The following is a 22,137-nucleotide window of genomic DNA, read 5'->3' as shown; positions in this document are numbered from 1 at the left end:
CGAGGCCGGCAAAACCCGCGAAGCCCCACACCCTCCTCCGTCCGCCACCCAGCCGGAGCCTCTTCCCCGACGACGTCGTCCACATCAACACCTCGACGTCCCTCATCCACCGTACCGGATGAGGATCCGTCGTCGATTTGGTCGTCCCGCCGGTTCAGCCACCCCGTCCTCCACCTCCAAGGAGCTGCCCCGATGTTCCCCTCGTCTTTCGCACAACCTCCATTCCCACATCGCCGTCTTCACCTACACCACCAGAAGAGCATCATCATCACCGTTTCCTCGGATGAAGCTGCGGCCTAATCGGCTCCACCAAAGAGGTTGTACATTAATCACCGCATTTTCTTCTTGATTCGATCTCACGGTGCTGCCGGCGCTCGGTCCCGAGCCAACACAGCGCGGCTCCATCCACGACGGCGTCGCCGACCACTTCCTCCACGGCATCGCTCCCTCGGCGGCGACGTCCACATCAGTAGGAGCTGCTGCTGCTTTAGCTCTCGCGCGTGCTGCTGCTCTGCTCTTGCTCTCGGTCCCCTGCTTGGTCTGCTCTTGCTCTTGCTCTTTCTCGCGCTGCTGCTCTCGCTCTTGCTCTTGCTTGCGATGCTGCTCCGATTTAGCTACACTTCAGTCTACTGAATCGACTTTTGGGTCAGTCGATTTTCAGGACGTGGGGGGCTCACCGGAGTTAAGGAAGAACCAGCCGCAGCGGGGAGGGGGGGCTCGCTGGAGAGGTACCCCACTATCTATCTTAGGGTTCAGGGTGGGGGCGGTGGTCGCCGGTGGTGGTGGGGCGGTGGCGTGGGGATCGCCGGAGAAAAAGCTCGGCACGGGGGGCCTACAGGGATGGCCGGGGCGGCGGCGGACCGGCGGTGGGGAGTGTTTTCGGTGCGGGCAGGGCGGCGCACTGCCGGCCGCGGGCGACGGGGGGCGGCTATTTGCCGGTTGTGGCTGGCGGCTCAGGGGGGTGGAGGTTGAAGATGAACTGCAGGCCCTTGATTTCGTATCCAACAGCTGCAAAATCGACTGACCAGAGATGAAAAAGTCAGTCGACTGACTTGTAGCCTCACCTCTAGTGCGTTCAGTTTTGACAGTAAAATTCAGTTTCGACAACAAAATTCAGTTTCGACAGTTAAATTCAGTTTCGACAGTTAAGTTCAGAGATGAGCGGCTGATGTATACATCTAGCACTTTGTGGTTATGTATTTTACGTCATCTATTGAAGGTGCTATTAGAATTCCACTCAGGTTAACGTTGTCTCTCTTGTCCTGCTTCAGCCTCGGCGTCGTACAACTCACCGGAGCTGCTCCAACGACGAAACCCTCCATCACAGCGGAGCAGTACCTCGGGCTCCATCTCCAGATGCCTAAGATCTTCTTCCCCTCCTCTGATAGCCAAGTCAGCTGGAGCATCCTCACCGGCCAACCCAATCACGCTGAGAACGACATGGCTTCGCCAAAGAGGTTGTACACTTCTTGTGGTTTGACTGAATCTCACCATGCTTCTTTGCATCCTGTGATCTTCCAATTCTTGTGAACCAAACACCCAGATTGGCAGAAATCCTGTGTTTTTAAATTCTCTGTTTTGCACGTGCATTAGTATCCTATTCCTGTCTATTTCCTATCCCTGCATTGTTAGAATCCTCAAATTCAAACAAGCCCTTACACAATTACTTCTATTACAGATATGTGTCAAAGAAAACCTTGTGTGGTTTGTCCTGCTCCTGCGGTGCTGTGTTCCACCCCAGCTCAGCTGCTCCAACGACGGAAGGGTTCACCACAGCAGGGATCCGCTCTCCAGACTCTGTTTCACCGCCTCAGATCTTCTTCCCCGCCACCACCAGCCACGACAACTGCATTACCATCATCAACTGAGCAGATGACCTTGAGGACTACACGGGTCCGCAAGAGAGGTCGCACTCTTCCGTGTCTGCTTACGTTATGCATCGCTTAATATGATGACATGCTACTTTATCGTCGTGTTCACCTATTAGACTCCGACTCAGGTCCAAACTTATGCTGAAACTTGATTTTTTAAATGGTTGTGGGGTACATATTAGGGCAGCAATCAGTACTATCTGTCTACTATCTGGTTAATCTTGGGTGACTACTATGAGTTTCATGTTGGGTGCAAACAAACATTAAAGGAGCCATTATCTGTATTTTTAACTAAAGCTATTATCTGCCTGCTATCATTGGTTTTGGGTCTATCCACAGTTTGCTACCTTCACTCTGGATTTGTGCATGCACTCCTTACATAATCTCACTATGTTTTATTCCTATGCATGTCAGTTATTGTACACAATGGAACTGGACATGTAGAGCAAAAGAGACGAGCCTTGCGTGGCAATTAAATTTCATGCAAACGTCACTCCATGGTGGGCGCAAAGGTAGCCCCCCCTCCACCCATTTCGGATCGTAATCAAGAGGAGGATAACTGTTCTGAGGGGGATTCAGAAGCAGAAGACCACTCCTATTTACGCCATGAGGTCTTCGCTCTAACTTGGCATGCTGATGTTGGTAATATCATGCATATGGTGCCTTGCATTGCTTACTGTATACATCAAAGATGTCATCTGCTTAGTTTAGACATGCTTTGTGTCAATGCCATCTGTTTAGTTTCTTTATCGTATATGTGAATCATGTAATGCCATCTTGTTTAGCCAAGAATCATATATGTGAATTTTGCAATGCCACCCTGGTTAGCCAGTCATCTTATATGTGAATTATATCATGACATCATTTTTTATTACGTGTTAAATTTTTCAACAATTTTAGTACATTCAATTACTCTTCCTGTGCATCAGCCATTCGGCACGGTCATGGAAAAATGTGGAGTGGAAACAAGGTCTTCAGAGCAGACAATGCTATCTGACGAAGAGCATGTCTTGCTGGTTACAGATAGCTCCTCAGAGGAGGATTCAGAGATAGATGGCCAGTCCTATCCCCCCCGAGGTGCATGCTCTAACTTGGCAGGGTTATGTTGCTCATATCGTGCATATGGTATCTTGCATTGCTATGTCATTTGCTTAGTTTAGACATGATTTGTGTGAATGCCACCTGTTTAGTGTCTAATTACCATATATGTGAATTATGCAATGCCATCTTTTTGCAAGACATTATATATGTGAATTATGCAATGCTATCTTGTTGCAAGGCATTATATATGTGAATTATGCAATGCCATGCTGTTTAGCCAAGCGTCATATATGTGAATTATATCATGCCGTCCTTTTTTTGTATTTCTCATTGCTTTTGTCGACAATGTTTGTATATTCAACTTCTCTTCCTATGCATTAGCCATTTGAATTGGTGATGGAGAAATCTGGAGTGAAAACAAGGTCTTCAGAGCCGACAATGCTACCTGGTGAAGCAGATATGTTGCTGGTTACAGATAGCTCTTCAGAGGAGGATTTAGAGGCAAATGATCGGTCCTATTATCCCCCTGAGGTGTATGCTCAAACTTGGCAGGGTTATATTACTCATATCATGCATATGTTGTATTGCAATGCTTAGTTTTTACATCATATACACGATATTGAATGCCATCTCCTTAGTTGACACATCATATATGCGATTGCCCTCTGCTCACTTCCTTATTATATAAATCATATATTTGAATTATATCATGCCATGATGTTTACATAGACAGCATGTATCTGAATTATGGCATGCCAACCCATTTTCTAAAGACATAATATAGTTATATCATCTCATCTTGTTCACATAGTCATCATATTTTTAATTATGTCATTCTATCCGTGAATTATATCATGCCATCATGTTTCCATCGATGGCATGTTTGTGATTTATGGCATGCCAACCTCTTTAATAGACACATCGTATAGTTATATCATGCCATCCTGTTTACATAGTCATCATATTTTGATGTATGTCATTCTATCCTGTTTAGTTAGCCATCATACATGTGAAATTGTGTCACACTATCCTGTTTAATTAGCCATCATATATTTGAAATTATGTCCTGCTATTCTGTTTGGTTAGACAACATAAATGTGAATTATTTCATGCCCTGTTTTCTTCCCTACTATCCATTGCACCTGTCTATCTTACAATGTCTGTACATTCAATTACTTTTCTTGTTTATCAGCCATTTCAATTGGAGGGGGTGATGGCAGTATCTGTGGGAGTAAAAACACGGTCTTCAGAAAAGATCGTGCTACCTGTCGATGGAGATAGAACCACGGTTGTACTTGCCCAAGAACTAGCCCCACCACACATAACCCAGACTCACGCAGATTGTACCCCTACCCAGTTGGACAGAGAACCAGCTACACCCCTTCTAACCCCAACCCCAGCAGATAGTAACCCAGTTCCCGTTGACATATCACCGTCTCCACCACAGAGCACCCAAACACGAGCAGTTAGTAAGGCAACAGCAGTGCCCAAAGCACGAGGACCACCACTCCAAACCCCAAGTCAACGCTTAAAGCAGAAGAAGAATTGTTCTCAGGTCAGGTTCCGTAGCTATGGTTCATACTACTTTGCTCTTGCATCATTGTATTTACTCATACCAACTAATTTCAAATTTGAAGGATCCAATTGAAACTCCAATGGCGCAACAGGTATGTTTTAAACCTGTTTCTTTAACGTGTTTGCTGTTGTAACTTGCTCTATGTTGATTTCAGTTTCAATTGCATAAACAGTTATGTTCTCATGCCATGCACATTACAAGTGTTGTTATTGCTGTGTAGTTTCCCACACTTATATTCTGTCTATGCTGCTTTGTCTTAAATAGATATGATTCGAACTGTATCTATCTTGATTTGGCAACATAAACTAGAATGATATAGACCATACAGTGAACATACTACATAGATATATGTTTGTTTCATGCTGTTATACTGTCCACCTTACTACTGAACTGGTTTACCAAAATGAGTTTCATATACTACATTGTAAACCTGTGATGTGTTTGTTTGTTTCTCCTTTAGAACGCGGATAAAATATGAGAGAAGAGCACCCCGTTATGCTATGGTAAAGGAAGTAATGCATATCAGGTTTAAGATAGTGAGGCATCCCTGTTGTTCTCCAAGAAAGCTGATAAAAACTATATTGAAGACACTGAGACAACCCCAATGTCCTGTCTTGATGTAGTGTTCGAGTTACTAGCTACTACTGCTGGCACCAGCTCTTCGAACTCGCTGCCTGAATCAGTTCGGCTTCTTGAGTCTCAACTTCAAGTTGAAAGACATCGATCAGATGTTATGCAACAGGAAGCCGAAGGACTGAGGAAGTCCCTACAGAATTCAGATGCATACTTTCTGGTGCAACAGCAAGTGCTGGAGGATTTAAGCGCCAAACAAGAGAAAGTTAATAAGCTTGCTAAGCATCTTGCCAGCATTATGGGTACCCAGGTTATTGTTTCTTGAGCTCTTCTGAAGTGGTTTCTGTTCTGGACTTGTTTTGCTGCGGCATTTATATGCTGCTTTGTTCCCTATATTTGCACTTGTGGCGAACTTTGATGCCCAGTGGATTTAATATGTGTAATAGCCGTGATAGCCTAGCGTAAGTTGCTTGCTTATTTATTTCCGTTGTCTTGTTTATTTGTTTTCTTGTAGTCAGTGCAGTTCTTTTTCCGCGGTTTGCTAGTGGCCGGAATAACCTATTTTTTAAAACTAGGCCACATTAACAACGGGCTACATATTTACTGTAGTTAACATGGGCCTCCTACGGGCCGTAGAAACAATGGGCCTTCTAAGGGCCGTAGAAACAATGGGCCTTCTACGGGGCATAGACACAATGGGCCTTCTACGGACCGTATCATCAATGGGCCTTCTACGGGCCGTATGATCGGTTGGCCAAACATGGGCCAATAACAGACCACATTATGGCCCTAAATGGGCTAGAGTTGAAATCGTCCATTCATGGGCCGACCATAACGGGCCGTCGTTAATAGGCCGTATTTGATGATGCTATGAAAACGGCCCAACGTATTAACGGGCCACAAACGGGCCGACTGTAACCACAGGCTGTATTTGGCCCACAAGTAGAAAATGTTAGTAACGGGCCGAAAGTAAACGAATGCTGGAAATGAGCCCAAGAATAAATGGGCCCTAAGAAGGCCGAAAGATAACATGGGATGGAAACGGCCCAACGGAATAATGGGCCGTAATGGGTATAAAGTGATACACTGTTCATTACGGGCCAGTTTTACCACGGGCCATTAATGGGCCGAGGGTTACTAAGGGCCTCATATGGGCCAAAAGACGTCATGGGCCATACATGGGCCGGAAGTTAAAACGGGCTGGAATTATATTGGACGGCCCAGATGACGCTACTGGGCCTAATCCGGATAGGCCGTAAACGGGCCCTTGGTTAGCGGGTTGTAAATGGGCTATATGCGAACAGGCCGTTAACAGGCTTGCTGTGGGCCGGCCCGCCACCTTTTGACCAAGTCAAACGGGCCGGTCTTTTCACAGGAATGGGCCTCTATTGGGCCATGCCACGCGCTTTGGGTCCAATGAGTGGATGACATCTGTCCCAACGGTGAGCCGACACGTGTTTCCTCCAGCGAATGATGATTTTACACGTGGAAAATCCCCATTGGTAGGGGCTGTTAACGGCTTATCGGATCCAAAACCGGACCCGATAGCTTAACGATGTTCCGTTACGGTGGATGCCACATGTCGGTCACCCTTGACGAAAGCACTTCTGTGACGCGCGATTTATCATCATGGAAGTGGACACTCCCGTGATGATAATTTTGGTAATGTCATGGAACACTTCTACGACATCACAGGTATGACTATCTTGATTCTGTCATAAATTTGTCATGGATGTACATGCATGACAGAAAACATGACCTACTGTGACAAACACGTATCATCACGAAAGTGTATTTTTTTGTAGTGACAATGAAAATATTCTTGAAGGCATGAGTCCTATCAAAGATACAATGAAGACGCCAAGGACTGGGGGGCAACAAAGTAATCCAAAGATCGATGCAAGCAAAACAAAAGGAGATAAAGGCCGCAATTAGCACAAGCACAAGAAATTCAAGGTCACTTTTGCACAGTTATTAGATAAATATCAAAAGAAAAGTGAAGTGAATGGTGCTTATCGGTCAAGTAATGCAAAAGCATCAAGATCACCCCCTAGGCGCGAATCCAAGGATCAGTATTGGCAAGAAGAGAATTTTAATGCAACGTGTTCATATCCTTATTTTGGGCCGCCAATGCCAATGTCGTGGATGCCTCCCTATGCTCATGTAGATCGATATTCATCATGGGACAGTTATGATACAATGGCACATTCTCCATCATATTTTAGACCATCTCACCACTGTTATGCAGCTCCAAGAAGATCTATGTTCAGTGAGCTGTCATATGTTCAAGACCGTTTTAATAAGAAAGAATCGGTCCGGAGCTCAAGAAAGAAGGAAGAGGTGATCAAACAAGTATATCGAGTTAAAAAATATGGTCGCAAGAGTGCCAATTCAGATTTGATCTTAAAGGATAAAGAGCCAATTAAAGTGTTAACATTGGCTACTAAAGGCAATGAGATGAAGCAATCAATTGTCGAGAATCAAAGTGCCAAATCTGAAGAAAAGAAGTTGAAAGTGCACAAGGTAAAACAAGAATTGTCATTAGTTCAAACAAAATCACAGCCGGGGCGCTCACTCGGCTTATCATATTGGCAAAAGAAGAAATTACAAAAACTTAGTGCACAAGAACTTGAAGAAAGGAACATGGCATGGGTTCCTAAAGGAAGTACTCAAAATAAGAATTATGTGAAAGCATCCATTACACGAAGTGCGGCAAAGATGAAGAAGGAAAAGAGTGAAAACTATGAAGGACCGAGCCGAAGGTTTCAACATCTTTGGTCCACACATTATCCATATTCTTCAACTATGTCGTTGATGCATATGCCATGGAATTCTTTATCAGATATGATTGGTTACCCTCAATGGGCTTATTTTAATCCATGGATGCAATGTAATTTCTTACATCATGAAAGGGTATTACCAAATCAGCATATGTTCAATTAGCTTCACTTTGTTGCCAATCTAAATGGACGATATATACCTATCGTCCTAAGCATGTACAAATGGCCGATGGAGTGTTGACATCGCGCTTAGAACAAATTTCGTGCAAGCTATTTTTCGGCACACAAGTTTTGCCGAAAAACAGGGGGCATGTGTTGACACCAGATTTTGGCATGGTCGAAAACATAATTAAGAAGGCCTCAAATGGAAAAGTGCTCAAAGTGAGGAAGTTCCGTATCGTCAAAATAAGAAACTTTGATATTTGGGTCATAGCCACCCGATCTCATCTCTAAGGCCGAAGTTGTGTTCGAAGTACTGAGATTTTGTATCTAGAACACTATTCGGCTGATTACACCCTCAAGATTGCCTCGGATGAAGGATCACTCTAAAGGAATTGTCTTCGTATCATTGAGGTGATCGATTTTCATATATAAATCATCTCAATCCGAGTTCGTATGCAAAAGTTACAGTCAATATGGTGCGGACCAGCTAGGGATCAATATATTACGCTGGACAACAGACACATGTTGATGGATGTCTGATACAATGCTTGAGCAATTAGCCATTGAAGACAATCTCAAATCTAAAAACGTTCAACATGAAAGTTGTTTGTCTTGTTGAAACAGTCAAGATTCCTTTTGGACTTGTTTCCATCCAAGGTATTTTACCACCTAAAAAATTACCCGCAAGGTGCAGCCAGTTTAAACCGAACAGTTTTGGAAAGTTCGGACAAAACCAATCCGAATTTGACTAGGGTTTTGCACGTGAATCCAAGCCTTTTCCTTGCACGGGAAGTCCAGCCGCCTCTTATATACCTAAGGGGTGACGGTCGACTGAACAACACACAATCGAACAATCAATCTATCACTTTTACCTTTACTTTTATCTCCCCCCTTGTCCTTCTTCTTTCTCGTTCTTCGTTTGCAGGGCGGCGAACCTCGAGGCCCCACGGGCGATCAGGTCGACCTAGGGCAGCCCATAGCCGCCATGCGCCCTGACGGGGTCCCTCCCAGGCGTGTGGGGTTTCGGGTCTACAAAAACATCCGTCGGCTGTCCTGCGTATCGCGCTGCCGGTCGGGTCTCCTTCGACGTGAGCTGCGGTGTATCACCCCCGTCGTCGAGGGTACATGGTGACGTGTTCGTGTGCGAATAGGCTGCGACCCAGGGTGGCGGAGCACGGGGCTTGGGCAGGCCGCAGCAACGACAGGCGAAGGCGGGGCTGGCATAGAGCAGCAAAGCAGCACGACTGCAGTAGGGCGGCCGATTAAGGTACAACATCGACAGCAGAACGGAAGCGCGGCGGGCGAGCAAGAGTAGGCGCGAAGCTCAGGCTATATGGAGTCGAGGCCACAGGGCACATTAAGATGCGCGGGTGGGTGCCGGGGCTACGCCGACGACGAGCTCGCGCGGTGGTGGTTCATTCTCGAGTGGGATGGAGTCTAGGGGGCTAACGAGGTGGCGCAGAGAGAGGGGAAAGAACGGGTGGCTCACAGGGAGCCTGTAGAGGAGCAACGCGGGCTCGGGGGAGGCTCGAGGTGGCTGGAACGACAACAGAAGCGGCGGCGACTCGAGGTTGAAGACGACCTCGCCCGCACAAAGGAGAGACGACCTCGCCCGCACAAAGGAAAGGTGGTCGCGGTGGCTGGCAATGGGCGCGTCGGATGGGGAGGAGCGGGAGAGAGAGTGAGCGAGTAGGCGAGGGGGGAGAGAGAGAGTGAGCGAGTAGACTGGGCCTGCCAAGTGGCTAAGGCCCAGGCAGAGGGGGGTTGCTTTTCATTTTATTTAAACCTTTTATATTCCCATTTTATTTAGATTAGGGCATTAAACCACTTTGCAAAAATGTTGGTTCACCACGAATATTAACAAATGAAAATTTGCCACATGATGAACATTTTATTTTAGACATTTGAAAACTTTTGAGTTAAGTTGATTTTGAATTTTGAATAAAAGGGGGGTCTGAAACATCGCGAGTTTAATAATAGTAATCATGATGACGTGGCATTATTAGCAGAGAATTACTGTAGTTTTATTATTCGGGCGTCACAACTCTCCTCCACTACAAGAAATCTTGTCCCGAGATTTAGGGGTGGAGTAAGGGGGAAAGGCTCGGGAAGGACGAAGCTCAACACAAGAATGGTACCAGGGGGACATCTCAGTGAACATGGCATATAGGCATCTCTCGAGTCGAAATTCAAGAAATTCATCGAGAACAAGGTAAGCAGGTGCAATAAGAAGTTTCAAGCGGGTAGGCAACCGTTCGTTGCCTGAAACAGAGGGTGAAAAGGGGTTCAGAGCAACGGGAATAAGTATTGCGCCTGATACGAGAATAGATCACAAGAAGGTGGCTCGTGAATTACATACGAGGCCAAGCGTGAGGAACAATTTTGGAAGACAGGGATGTACAGGAGAGTCAGGTTTCGATCCTGTGGAACTGTGGGTTATGGGCCCACCATGTGGGTTAAAAGTAGGAAGGGCGCTGATAGCAAGGCATGTCAGAGCATAGACTGTCAATTATGTTGGTAACAACATTGGTACCAAGGGCGAGGGACAAAGAGAACCATTTTCCTGCTCGTTGAAACGAGGCGGACCATTAGGCAAAGTTCTCATCCATCGGTGGTTACCGGAATATCACCCACAATAGTAACAGGGTCTTACTGACAGAGTTGTACATCGAGGCGTTTACATAAGCAGGTAATTATCACTGCTCGCATATTTTAGGTTACAAGAAAGGTTAAACGAAACAATGGAAAGGAAATGTAGACTTGAATCAGTTATCAGTGTTGTGACGCCCGGATAATTAGGCTACAGTAATCCCATGTTAATGGTGCCAAGTCATCGCAATTACTGTTGCTAATCTTGCTTTGATTCAAACACAATTCAAATTCAAATTCAAATTATAAGTGAATTAATAAAATTCTCAAACATGAAAACTAAATTGTTCAAAATATGGCAAATAATTTATAGTCAATATTGGTGGAGGAGCCAACATTCGACAAAGTGTTTAAAGGTCCTAAAATAAGTAAAACAACGGTAAAACAATTAATTAAATGCCTTTTTGAGAATTGTAAAAATGTAAACTATTTTTATTGTGTACCCAACACTTTGAGGCAGTAGAGTAAACTAAAACATTAATTTAGTGACTAGGCTTATGTTTTATAAAACTACAATAATATAAGAACAAATAATAAATAACTTAAACAAAAGAAAATCAAAACAAAAAAAATATAGAAAGAAGCCTCCCTCCTCCCCGATGGGCCTTGCCCTAGATGGCCTAGTGGCCCAGCCAAACGGCCCAGCCCACCAGGAGATTCCCTTCCTCCTCCTATTCACCCAAGCACCGTGGACGCAGAGCGCCCGTCCATGGCGAGGATCGCTACGTGCCGGCCATCCAGCTCCTCCCCGTCGCCTACTTGTTTCCCCTGACCTCCCTGCACGAACCCTAGCTCCATTCCCCTCCCTTCCTCGCGCCGCCATCGACCTCCCCGCCCCCTCCTTCCCCGCATGAGCCCGAAGCACTACCGCCATGGCCTCTGGCGATCTCGCGGCCACCGTCGCCCCCACGCCTCGAGACCGCGACTAGGAGATGCGTCGTCGTCCACTACGTCCTCTACGAGAACTCATTCAAGCTCTGCGCCTCTCCATCGCTGGATCCGCATCGTCTTGTACCTCCGGCCACCGGAGCTCCGCCGCGTCGATTCGCCCCCCCCCCGCGCTCCGAGACCTCGCCGAGCCTTTCTTGTGCTCCCCGGTGAGAACCCGCTCGAAAACCCTCTCCCTAGTACTCGAATTCCTACCCGTAGCCACCGTTTTCGTCGCGACCGAAGCTCGTCGTCGTGTCGTACTCGTCCTTTAGCCACACCGCGAGCCTCTGGCCGCCATGCTAGCATCCCCGTGCCCGTGCGCCTGCTCGCGCCACCCACTCTCCTCTCCCCAAACGCCCGCACGCGCCTTGCTGCCGCGCGCCTCGCCATGGCCCGCTCCTGTTCTTCTGTCGCTGCTGCTCCCTGGATTGCCGCCGCTGCTGCCCCGCGTGCCCCCGCCTGTGCTGCTACCGCTGCCGGCGGCGGCCACCTCTTCACGCGACCACGCGCGCCGTTCGGCCCCTTGGCCTCGCCGCAGCCCCGCGCGCTACTCCCGCCGCCGTCCACTCCCCTGCAGCCGCCTCGCTCGCGTGCCTCCTCCCGCGTCCATTGCCGACGCTCGCCGGAGCTTCGCACCGCGTGCCCGCCGGAGCTCCACCCCGGCGCCGCTCGCCGCACGGCCCCCCACCGGCTGCTGCTGCTGCTGGCCATGGCTTCGGCCATGGCCGAGCGCCATGCGTGCGTGCGTGCATGCATTCCGTGTGCGTGTGTGCTGTGTAGGTGTGCGTGTGTGTGCGGTTAGGATTAGCTTAGGGGATGACAAAATTTAATTAAAAAGTTAAACCCCCTGCTTATTACCCTGTTGTATCAATGACAGATGGGGTCCAGTGCTTAGTATAAATGTTAAATTAGTGTTGGAATTACTAGAGAGAATGACAGGCGGGTCCCGTGTGCACTGTTCACACTGTTGACCAGTCAACAGTTGACTGGGTCAACAGGGTCCCCGGGCCCCACAGGTCATAGGCTATGGCTGACGTCTGCTGTGTACACATAGCCTTTTACTATTTAAATTGAATTAAAATAATTTCGGAAAATGTTTAAAAACTTTGAAAATTAATATAAAATAAACCTTAAGTCAGATGAAAATACTTTGTACATGAAAGTTGCTCAGGACGACGAGACGAATCCGAATACGTAGCCCGTTTGTCCGCCACACATCCCAAGCATAGCGAACACGCAACTTTCCCCTCCAGTTCATCTGTCCGAAAACGTGAAACACCTGGGATACTTTCGCAGATGTTTCCCCCATTCGCCGGTATCACCTCGTACCGCGTTAGGGCACACCTAGCACCACGTATTACCTCGTTATGTTTTGTGATGCTTTGTTTGCTCCGTATTTACTATTTCTTCCCCCTCTTCTTCTCCGGTAGACCCCGAGACCGTTGCTGATGCCACTGAGTATGACTACGGTGATGACGACCCCTTCTTGCCAGAGCAACCAGGCAAGCCCCCCCCCCTTGATCACCAGATATCGCCTATTCCTTCTCTCTACTGCTTGCATTAGAGTAGTGTAGCATGTTACTGCTTTTGGTTAATCCTATTCTGCCACATAGCCTATCAGTTGCTACAGTTGTTACCCTTACCTGCAATCCTAAATGCTTAGTATAGGATGCTAGTATTCCATCAGTGGCCCTACACTCTTGTCCATTTGCCATGCCATACTACTGGGCCGTGATCACTTCGGGAGGTGATCACAGGATATGCTATATACTTTATACTGTTACATTACCTATGATACTGTTCGGAGATGGGGGCTGAAGGGGTAGGTGGCTCCATCCCGGTAGAGGTGGGCCTGGGTTCCCGACAGCCCCCGACTGTTACTTTGTGGCAGAGCGACAGGGCAGGTTGAGACCACCTAGGAGAGAGGTGGGCCTGGCCCTGGTCGGCGTTTGCGGATACTTCAATTAACACGCTTAACGAGATCTTGGTATTTGATCTGAGTCTGGCCACTGGCCTATACGCACTAACCAACTATGCGGGAACAGTTATGGGCACTCGACGTCGTGGTATCAGCCGAAGCCTTCTTGATGTCAGCGACTGAGCGGCGCGCACCGGATTGGACTAGAACGCCTGCTAGTCCAGGTCTGCTTTCGGCCGCCCACGCAACATGCAGGTGTGCAATGGGCGATGGGCCCAGACCCTTGTGCCATAGGATTTAGACCGGCGTGCTGACCTCTCTGTTGTGCCTAGGTGGGGCTGCGACGTGTTGATCTTCCGAGGCCGGGCATGACCCAGGAAAGTGTGTCCGGCCAAATGGGATCGAGCGTGTTGGGTTATGTGGTGCACCCCTGCAGGGAAGTTTATCTATTCGAATAGCCGTGATCCTCGGTAACAGGACGACCCGGAGTTGTACCTTGACCTTATGACAACTACAACCGGATACTTAATAAAACACACCCTTCCAAGTGCCAGATATAACCCGGTGATCACTCTCACACAGGGCGACAAGGGGAGGATCGCCGGGTAGGATTATGCTATGTGATGATACTTGGTGGACTTACCATCTACTCTCTTCTGCATGCTGCAAGATGGAGGCTGCCAGAAGCGTAGTCTTCGACAGGACTAGCTATCCCCCTTTTATTCTGGCATTCTGCAGTTCAGTCCACCGGTATTGCCCTTTACACAGATACCCATGCATATGTAGTGTAGATCCTTGCTTGCGAGTACTTTGGATGAGTACTCACGGTTGCTTTTCTCCCTCTTTCCCCTCTTTCAATTTCTTCCTGGTTGTCGCAACCAGATGCTGGAGCCCAGGAGCCAGATGCCACCGTCGACAATGACTCCTACTACACTGGAGGTGCCTACTACTACGTGCAGGCCGCTAACGACGACCAGGAGTAGTTTAGGAGGATCCCAGGCAGGAGGCATGCGCCTCTTTCGATCTGTATCCCAGTTTGTGCTAGCCATCTTATGGCAACTTGTTTAACTAATGTTTGTACTCAGATATTGTTGCTTCCGCTGATTCGTCTATGATCGAGCACTTGTATTCCAGCCCTCGAGGCCCCTGGCTTGTATTATGATGCTTGTATGACTTATTTTACTTTTAGAGTTGTGTTTTGATATCTTCCCGTGAGTCCCTGATCTTGATCGGACACATTTGCGTGTCTGATTAGTGTACGATTGAAACGGGGGCGTCACAAGTTGGTATCAGAATCGACTGCCTGTAGGAATCCCCCTTCCACACTCCTTGGCCGAAGTTGAGTCTAGTCAATGAAAACTATTTTACTAACATGGCTGTGCGGCCCATGGGCCCACATCGCCATTGGGTGGTATTAGGATCTTTTATTCCTCGTCTATACTCTGGGACTCTCTTCTCTCTTCTATTCGGGTTAAATGAATTTTACTAAAATCTAACTTTAGGTTCTCGAAAACACTTTCTCCCCGAGAGCCCCTTCAGTCAAAATGATCGCCGGCTGCACTAGAAGATTCCGAAGTTACTCTACGATGTTCTCTTGATTCTTTGTGCCATCGCATTTGCGATTTCCTTCCACCGTCAACCCCTATGAAAACTGCATACACTTGCCATTCATACAATCATTCGCCGTTGATCTTGTTATTACAAGATGTCCTGAAATACTCTCTGTTGTCTCGAGGATCCTTTGAGCTTACTGGCTTGCAGTTCTTTACCACATGAATACCCCTACGGATAATTCCTCACACTTATCGAGTATCCGCTCATCCCTAGTTGTTCAGGTGTTTCACAAAAGTCTTCAAAATACTATTCGGTCCTCCAAAAATCCTTAGCAGCTTTATTGCTCTGCAAATACTTGTCTGCTTGCATTATGGATGCTTCCCATATGTCTGGCAATATTCATTAGTCTCCTTTTTGACACCTTCATTTTGATCCTATTGATTCAACATGAGTGCGAATGCACGCAATCATTGGTTGATCCTTTTAAAATATCTTTCCGGCTCAGATGTCATTTTGAACATGACCTGGTTCTCGGCCAACCAAATTGTCGTCGATTGTGCCCCTAAGTCTATTCAACTTATCCATCCTTGATCAGAGCGTCTGCTTCTGATCCTTCGATTTGGAATCATAATTCCTTTGCAATTAAGCTTCGAATTATTCAGATGATTCCATAACCTGTGGCATTTGCATTCTTTCCTCTTCTGGTTGAGTACCGATACTCACATCAGGTCCTTTGTGGACCATCAAGTCCTTTGTTGGATTGTTATCCGACAGTGTCCTTCATATTTAATCACCTTGTGAGTTATTTCCCTGATACATAATGCCTTTGGTAAATTGTATCCTCTCCCTTTGTCAACCATGCTCTGCTTTCGAACTGGTAATATTTACTATTGAAGCTTGTGGTATATGTTTCCACGATGCCCCAATGGGTTGAACATATGCCTTCTCTAAACCGTGTGAACCCGAAAGTTTTCACGAGTCATACTCTTCTGGTGCTTCGCCAGATAAAATTTCAACACTACAACTTCTTCGAAGACGAGAAGTGAATGGAAGGTTATACATTGAAGAAGTGGGAGTCGACCTTGAACTTTGTGTTCATGCCCATGGACCCGATGTAGATCCAACCATAGAAGCTTCTTGTAATAATAACTATTTCATTGATATAATATCATTTGGTATCTGTGAATTGATCCTATGCAATCGTGGTTCCGACCATATTTCTCTTTGATCCCATTTCTCGGACAAGTTAAAGCACTTGTCTTTTGCAAGTCAATACACCAGTCCAATCTCTACCTTGATCTACCGTCGAGTATTACCCTCTGGTATCTCGAGAATATCTAAGAACTGTGTTGCATCTTATGAGTCTTCATCAGCTATTATTTCTCACTGATTCCAATTTTTCATGGGTTCTGAGTTGTTAGTCACTCAAGAACACCGGTAAGTGAACCGATTCCACACTCTGGTTCGATAACTCTAAGTAATCTTTGTTGCTTATGAGTTTAATGATCCTTCAAGTCATTCCTAGCCTGATCGGCTATATCATTATTGTGCTAAATTTTAACTATGCTACCTGGTCCTTCTTTCCGGTGCACAATTTTCGATGATGAGCTAACCTTACGTCGATCTTCCTCCTCATATAATTTCGCCTTAAAAACGGCAAGCTTGATTTCGAGTTTGTGTTGTATCTGTGGCTCCAATAATCTTTTGTTGCATCAGTCCTTTTGCTTGATGCAGTCGCTGTTCAATTGCTTCTTCGTGGATCCTCTCGACAACAAATTGTCGTGATCATCATCAACATTTTGACTCCTTCCAGGATATCAATGGAATTCTTGATGATAAGTGCCGTCCTTGTTCCTTGGTAATTTGAGTTACCATTAACAACATCCTTACCTTCCTTTCATCACAAACTTGTTCATGTTATGGATGCAACTTGCTATCCAACTCATATTATGATCTACCTTGAAGTATTACTGCCTTTTTGTCAAGGATGTTGTGAGAATTTCACCACTTCTTGAGAATTCTTGATATAAGTGATACTTCACCATCACCATTCTTTTCTTGGTCCCCATGTTGTTCCTAACAGGAATACCAACAGATGGACTAGTAATTTTAAAACTTCTAGCAACCTTATTGCTTTGAAGTTAATGGTCAACATTTCATTCTTAGACCATTGGTTATCGAATCGCCATTCTAACATTGTTTGTGCTACCTAAGTCCGTATTTCGGGTGCACCGTCAACCAATGTTTAATCGTGTAAGTTTCCTCGAGCATACCTCATTATATCATTTGAACTGACAAAAGCTATCCCCTGGTTCACATAATTGTGGAAATCCATCTTTTGGAAATCTCGATGAATTGTCGCTGAGTTCATCAGCCACCTCCTCATTCTCTCCTTGATTTAATAATGAACTCATGATTTGGAACTTGCTTCCATAGTTCATTTACCGAGAATCTTACAATGTCGTCTCGTCAATTTGTGTTGCACCTTTTCTTCTCAGGTATCCTGAGTATGAGGTATCCTGACATCAATCCGAACTGAATCTCGGTCAGATATGATGGTTGGGACATTTTCCAAAAGTCGTAACATTGGTCTTTATGTGACCTGGTAAGGTGATGTCGTGCCTAGCACTCCTGGCCGGAGGCCCTATTGTTATAGATTCCTTTTCAACAAGGTTATCCATTCTTCCATGAGGAAATTGTAAGACTTATTCTATAAGTTGTTCCTGATGGATCCTTTGTGTCTCCAAAGTCCGATCTTTACCCAATGACCATGTCAATGCTATCTCGAAGCATGTCTGTGGTACTCCAATTTTCAACAAGAGCATTTGAAGCTCAATGCTAAATGTTTCTTGCTCAATTATCCAAACACCGTTGTATGGGTAATGGCATGAAATTTCTCTCCCCTTTCCTAAAGGGTTTTCTACGTTATATCCCGTCATGGATATCATGCTTTGCTTGCCCTTGGGAAGGATATACCCTTGAAATATGTGTTTAAACACTTTTTCCTTTCCATTGTTCCGTTTAATCTGATGATCACCTTTTCCTTTCCATTATTTTTTAATCTTTCTTGTGATCTATATGATCTAAGCAATAATAATTCACTGCTTATGTAAACACCTTGGTGTACTACTCTGTTAATAAGACCCTGTTACTATTGTTGATGACATTCCGGTAGCCACCGATGGACGAGAACCTTGCCTATTGGTCCGCCTCGTTCAACGAGCAGGAAAATGGTTCTCTTCGTCCCTCGCCCTTGGTACCTATGTTGTTGCCAACATAACTGGCAGGCTACCCTCTGATATGCCTTGCTATCGTGACCATGCAAGATGTCAGCCCCCTTTCTACTTTTAACCCACATGGTGGGCTCATAACACACAGTTCCAAAGGATCAAAACCTGACTCTCCTGTAGGCCCTATTGCTAAAGATATTCCTTGAGCTTGACTTTGTATGTAATTCACGGGCCACCTGCCTAGTAATCTATCCTGGTATCAGATGCAATACTTATTCCCATTGCTTTGAACCCCTTTCACATTTCACATCAGGCAACGAACGATTGCCTATGCGCTTGAAACTTCTATGGTGCACCTTCTTACTTTCCTCTAGATAATTTCTTAAGTTTCAACTCGAGAGTTACTTTCCGCCACCTTCCCTAATATTGTCTACCAGATAAGCAATCCTGTAGAGGTCTGTCCTTTTGAAGCTACCCCTTATCCTTTTCATAAGTACGATGAAGATCCCGAAGGAAGACGAGAACTTCATCATGATGACCTGAAGTAGATAAATGAAGACATCAACGTAGTGGATCTACCTCTTCTAGAAGAGCAACCAAGACCGAGAAGAATCGTTAGAATTTCGTAACCAAGTCTTTCCCCCCTTACTCCCCCTCCTAAATCTCGGGACGAGATTTCTTGTAGTGGAGGAGAATTGTGACGCCCGGATAATTAGGCTACAGTAATCCCATGTTAATGGTGCCAAGTCATCGCAATTATTGTTGCTAATCTTGCTTTGATTCAAACACAATTCAAATTCAAATTCAAATTATAAGTGAATTAATAAAATTCTCAAACATGAAAACTAAAGTGTTCAAAATATGGCAAATAATTCATAGTCAATATTGGTGGAGGAGCCAACATTCGACAAAGTGTTTAAAGGTCCTAAAATAAGTAAAACAACGGTAAAACAATTAATTAAATGCCTTTTTGTGAATTGTAAAAATGTAAACTATTTTGATTGTGTACCAAACACTTTGAGGCAGTAGAGTAAACTAAAACATTAATTTAGTGACTAGGCTTATGTTTTTTAAAACTACAATAATATAAGAACAGATAATAAATAACTTAAACAAAAGAAAAACAAAACAAAACAAAAAAATAAAATAGAAAGAAGCCTCCCCCTCCCCGCTGGGCCTTGGCCTAGATGGCCTAGTGGCCCAGCCAAACGGCCCAGCCCACCAAGAGATCCCCTTCCTCCTCCTGTTCACCCAAGCGCCGTGGACGCAGAGCGCCCGTCCATGGCGAGGATCGCTACGTGCTGGCCATCCAGCTCCTCCCCGTCGCCTACTTGTTTCCCCCGACCTCCCTGCACGAACCCTAGCTCCATTCCCCTCCCTTCCTCACGCCGCCATCGACCTCCCCGCCCCCTCCTTCCCCGCATGAGCCCGAAGCACTGCCGCCATGGCCACCGTCGATCTCGCGGCCACCGTCGCCCCCACGCCTCGAGACCGCGACTAGGAGATGCGTCGTCATCCACTATGTCCTCTACGAGGAATCATTCGAGCTCTGCGCCTCTCCATCGCCGGATCCGCATCGTCTTCTACCTCCGGCCACCGGAGCTCCGCCGCATCGTTTCGCCGCCCCCCCGCGCTTCGAGACCTCACCGAGCCTTTCTTGTGCTCCCCGTTGAGAACCCGCTCGAAAACCCTCTCCCTAGTACTCGAATTCCTGCCTGTAGCCACCGTTTTCGTCACGACCGTAGCTCGTCGTCGTGTCGTACTCGTCCTTTGGCCACACCGCGAGCCTCTGGCCGCGACGCTAGCATCCCCGTGCCCGTGCGCCTGCTCGCGCCACCCAGTCTCCTCTCCCCAAACGCCCGCACGCGCCTTGGTGCCGCGCGCCTCGCCATGGCCCACTCCTGTTCTTCTGTCGCTGCTGCTCCCTGGATTGCCGCCGCTGCTGCCCCGTGTGCCGCCGCCGGCAGCGGTAGACCACGCGCGCCGTTTGCCTCCTTGGCCTCGCCACAGCCCCGCGCGCTACCCCCGCCGCCGTCCGCTCCCCTGCAGCCGCCTCGCTCGTGTGCCTCCTCCCGCGTCCATCGCCGACGCTCGCCGGAGCTTCGCACCGCACGCCCGCCGGAGCTCCATCCCGGTGCCGCTCGCCGCACGCCCCCCACCGGCTGCTGCTGCTGCTGCTGGCCATGGCTTTGGCCATGGCCGAGCGCCATGCATGCGTGCGTGCATTCTGTGTGCGTGTGTGCTGTGTAGGTGTGCATGTGTGTGCGGTTAGGATTAGTTTAGGGGATAACAAAATTTAATTAAAAAGTTAACCTGAAATCTAAAAAGTGCATACGCACTATTTGGTGAAAACGAGCGGCCGGCTCTTACAGAACATGCATGCATTTTTGTGGTCCAAATTTTGTCTCTATTCATGGCATGTACTAATAGAATAGTCACATTGAAAGGTCAGCGCATTTGATTCCATGTATGTTGGATCTGCATATGCATTTATTCCGGTTTACAAATTTTCAAAAAGTCGTATCTTTCAAACCATGCGTCGGAATTCAGATCCGTTTTCACCGTTGGAATTCTCGCGACGAGAAACTAGATCCCGCATGGATATGTTTTGGAGAACTTTTTTTGATGCCAACTTTGATGCTATATTGTGCAACTGTATTACTAGATCGTGCAATTTTAATACAGCATGGTGCAACTTTTTTCAAAACCATTTTGTAAAGCTAGATGATCAAAATTCTTATGAGGTTGAGAACCTAGAAACCATGTCAACATATTTTTAGTGATGTGCAACTAGTCTACTACTTGGCCAACTACCTAGTAGTCGATGTGCAACCCTCACATTCCCTATTCATGGATAATATAGGTTTTCACTATTGTCATACCATGCCCGACCTACCTTATCAGCTATATGTGCAACTTACTCTATTGTTTTAGCTAACTTTATAGTAGTCAATGGGCAACTCCTTCCCCTCCATATTTGTGGATATTTAGTTTTAGTTGGCGGTGGCAATAGGCGAAGTTGCACGTAATCAGCTCGGCGGTTGGCTGGGCTAGCAGATAAAGTTGCACATCTCACCTACATGGATTTGTTGGATGGTGAAAAACTGCACATCCATAAGACCATCAGGGTAGAGAAAAGTTGTCTATAGGTGAGACCCTAAAGATATATATCTCATTATCTAGGGTGGGTGGCAAGGGGTGCTAGCAATGAAAACTACACACCCACGGGTACGGGGGAAAGTTGCACATCGACCATTAGGTAGTTGGCTGGGACAACTTTTGAAGTTGCACATCCACTGCTTCGCAGTTGACCGAGGTAGCAAACAGTAAAAAATGCACTTCCAACTATAGGGAAAATGTTGCACATAGACTACTAAGAAGTTGAGGGGCCAGCAGACAAAATTGCATATCTCACTTGATAGTGGGTAGTTTGGGGTGAGTGCCATCAACTAAAATTGCACATCCATGGATATAGAGAAAGTTGCACATGGACTATTAGGTAGTTGCACGTCGACTAAGGTAGTTGCACATCAACAACTGGGCAGTTGCACAAAATTGCACAAAAAAAAGTTTACCGAAACATACTCATGTGGGATCTAGTTTCGAAGAGCACATCACGAGGAGTTCAACGGTGAAAGCGGATTTTATTTCGATATTCGGTTCAAAAGTTATGACTTTTCTAAATGTTACAATTCGAATTAAATGCGTTCACACTTGTTTCCATGTGTGTTTTTCAATTTTGTTTAAACACGCTGTATGGTCTTTGTTTTTTTCTTATTAGAAGGACAAAATATTTCCTAATCTGTTTGATTAGGACAAAAATATACTAAAATGGGAAGGCTGCCCTGGAGTG

The sequence above is a fragment of the Aegilops tauschii genome, chromosome 7, assembly GCF_002575655.3.
Source record: "Aegilops tauschii subsp. strangulata cultivar AL8/78 chromosome 7, Aet v6.0, whole genome shotgun sequence".
Lineage (NCBI taxonomy): Eukaryota > Viridiplantae > Streptophyta > Magnoliopsida > Poales > Poaceae > Aegilops > Aegilops tauschii.
Note: the sequence above shows the minus strand (reverse complement) of the source record.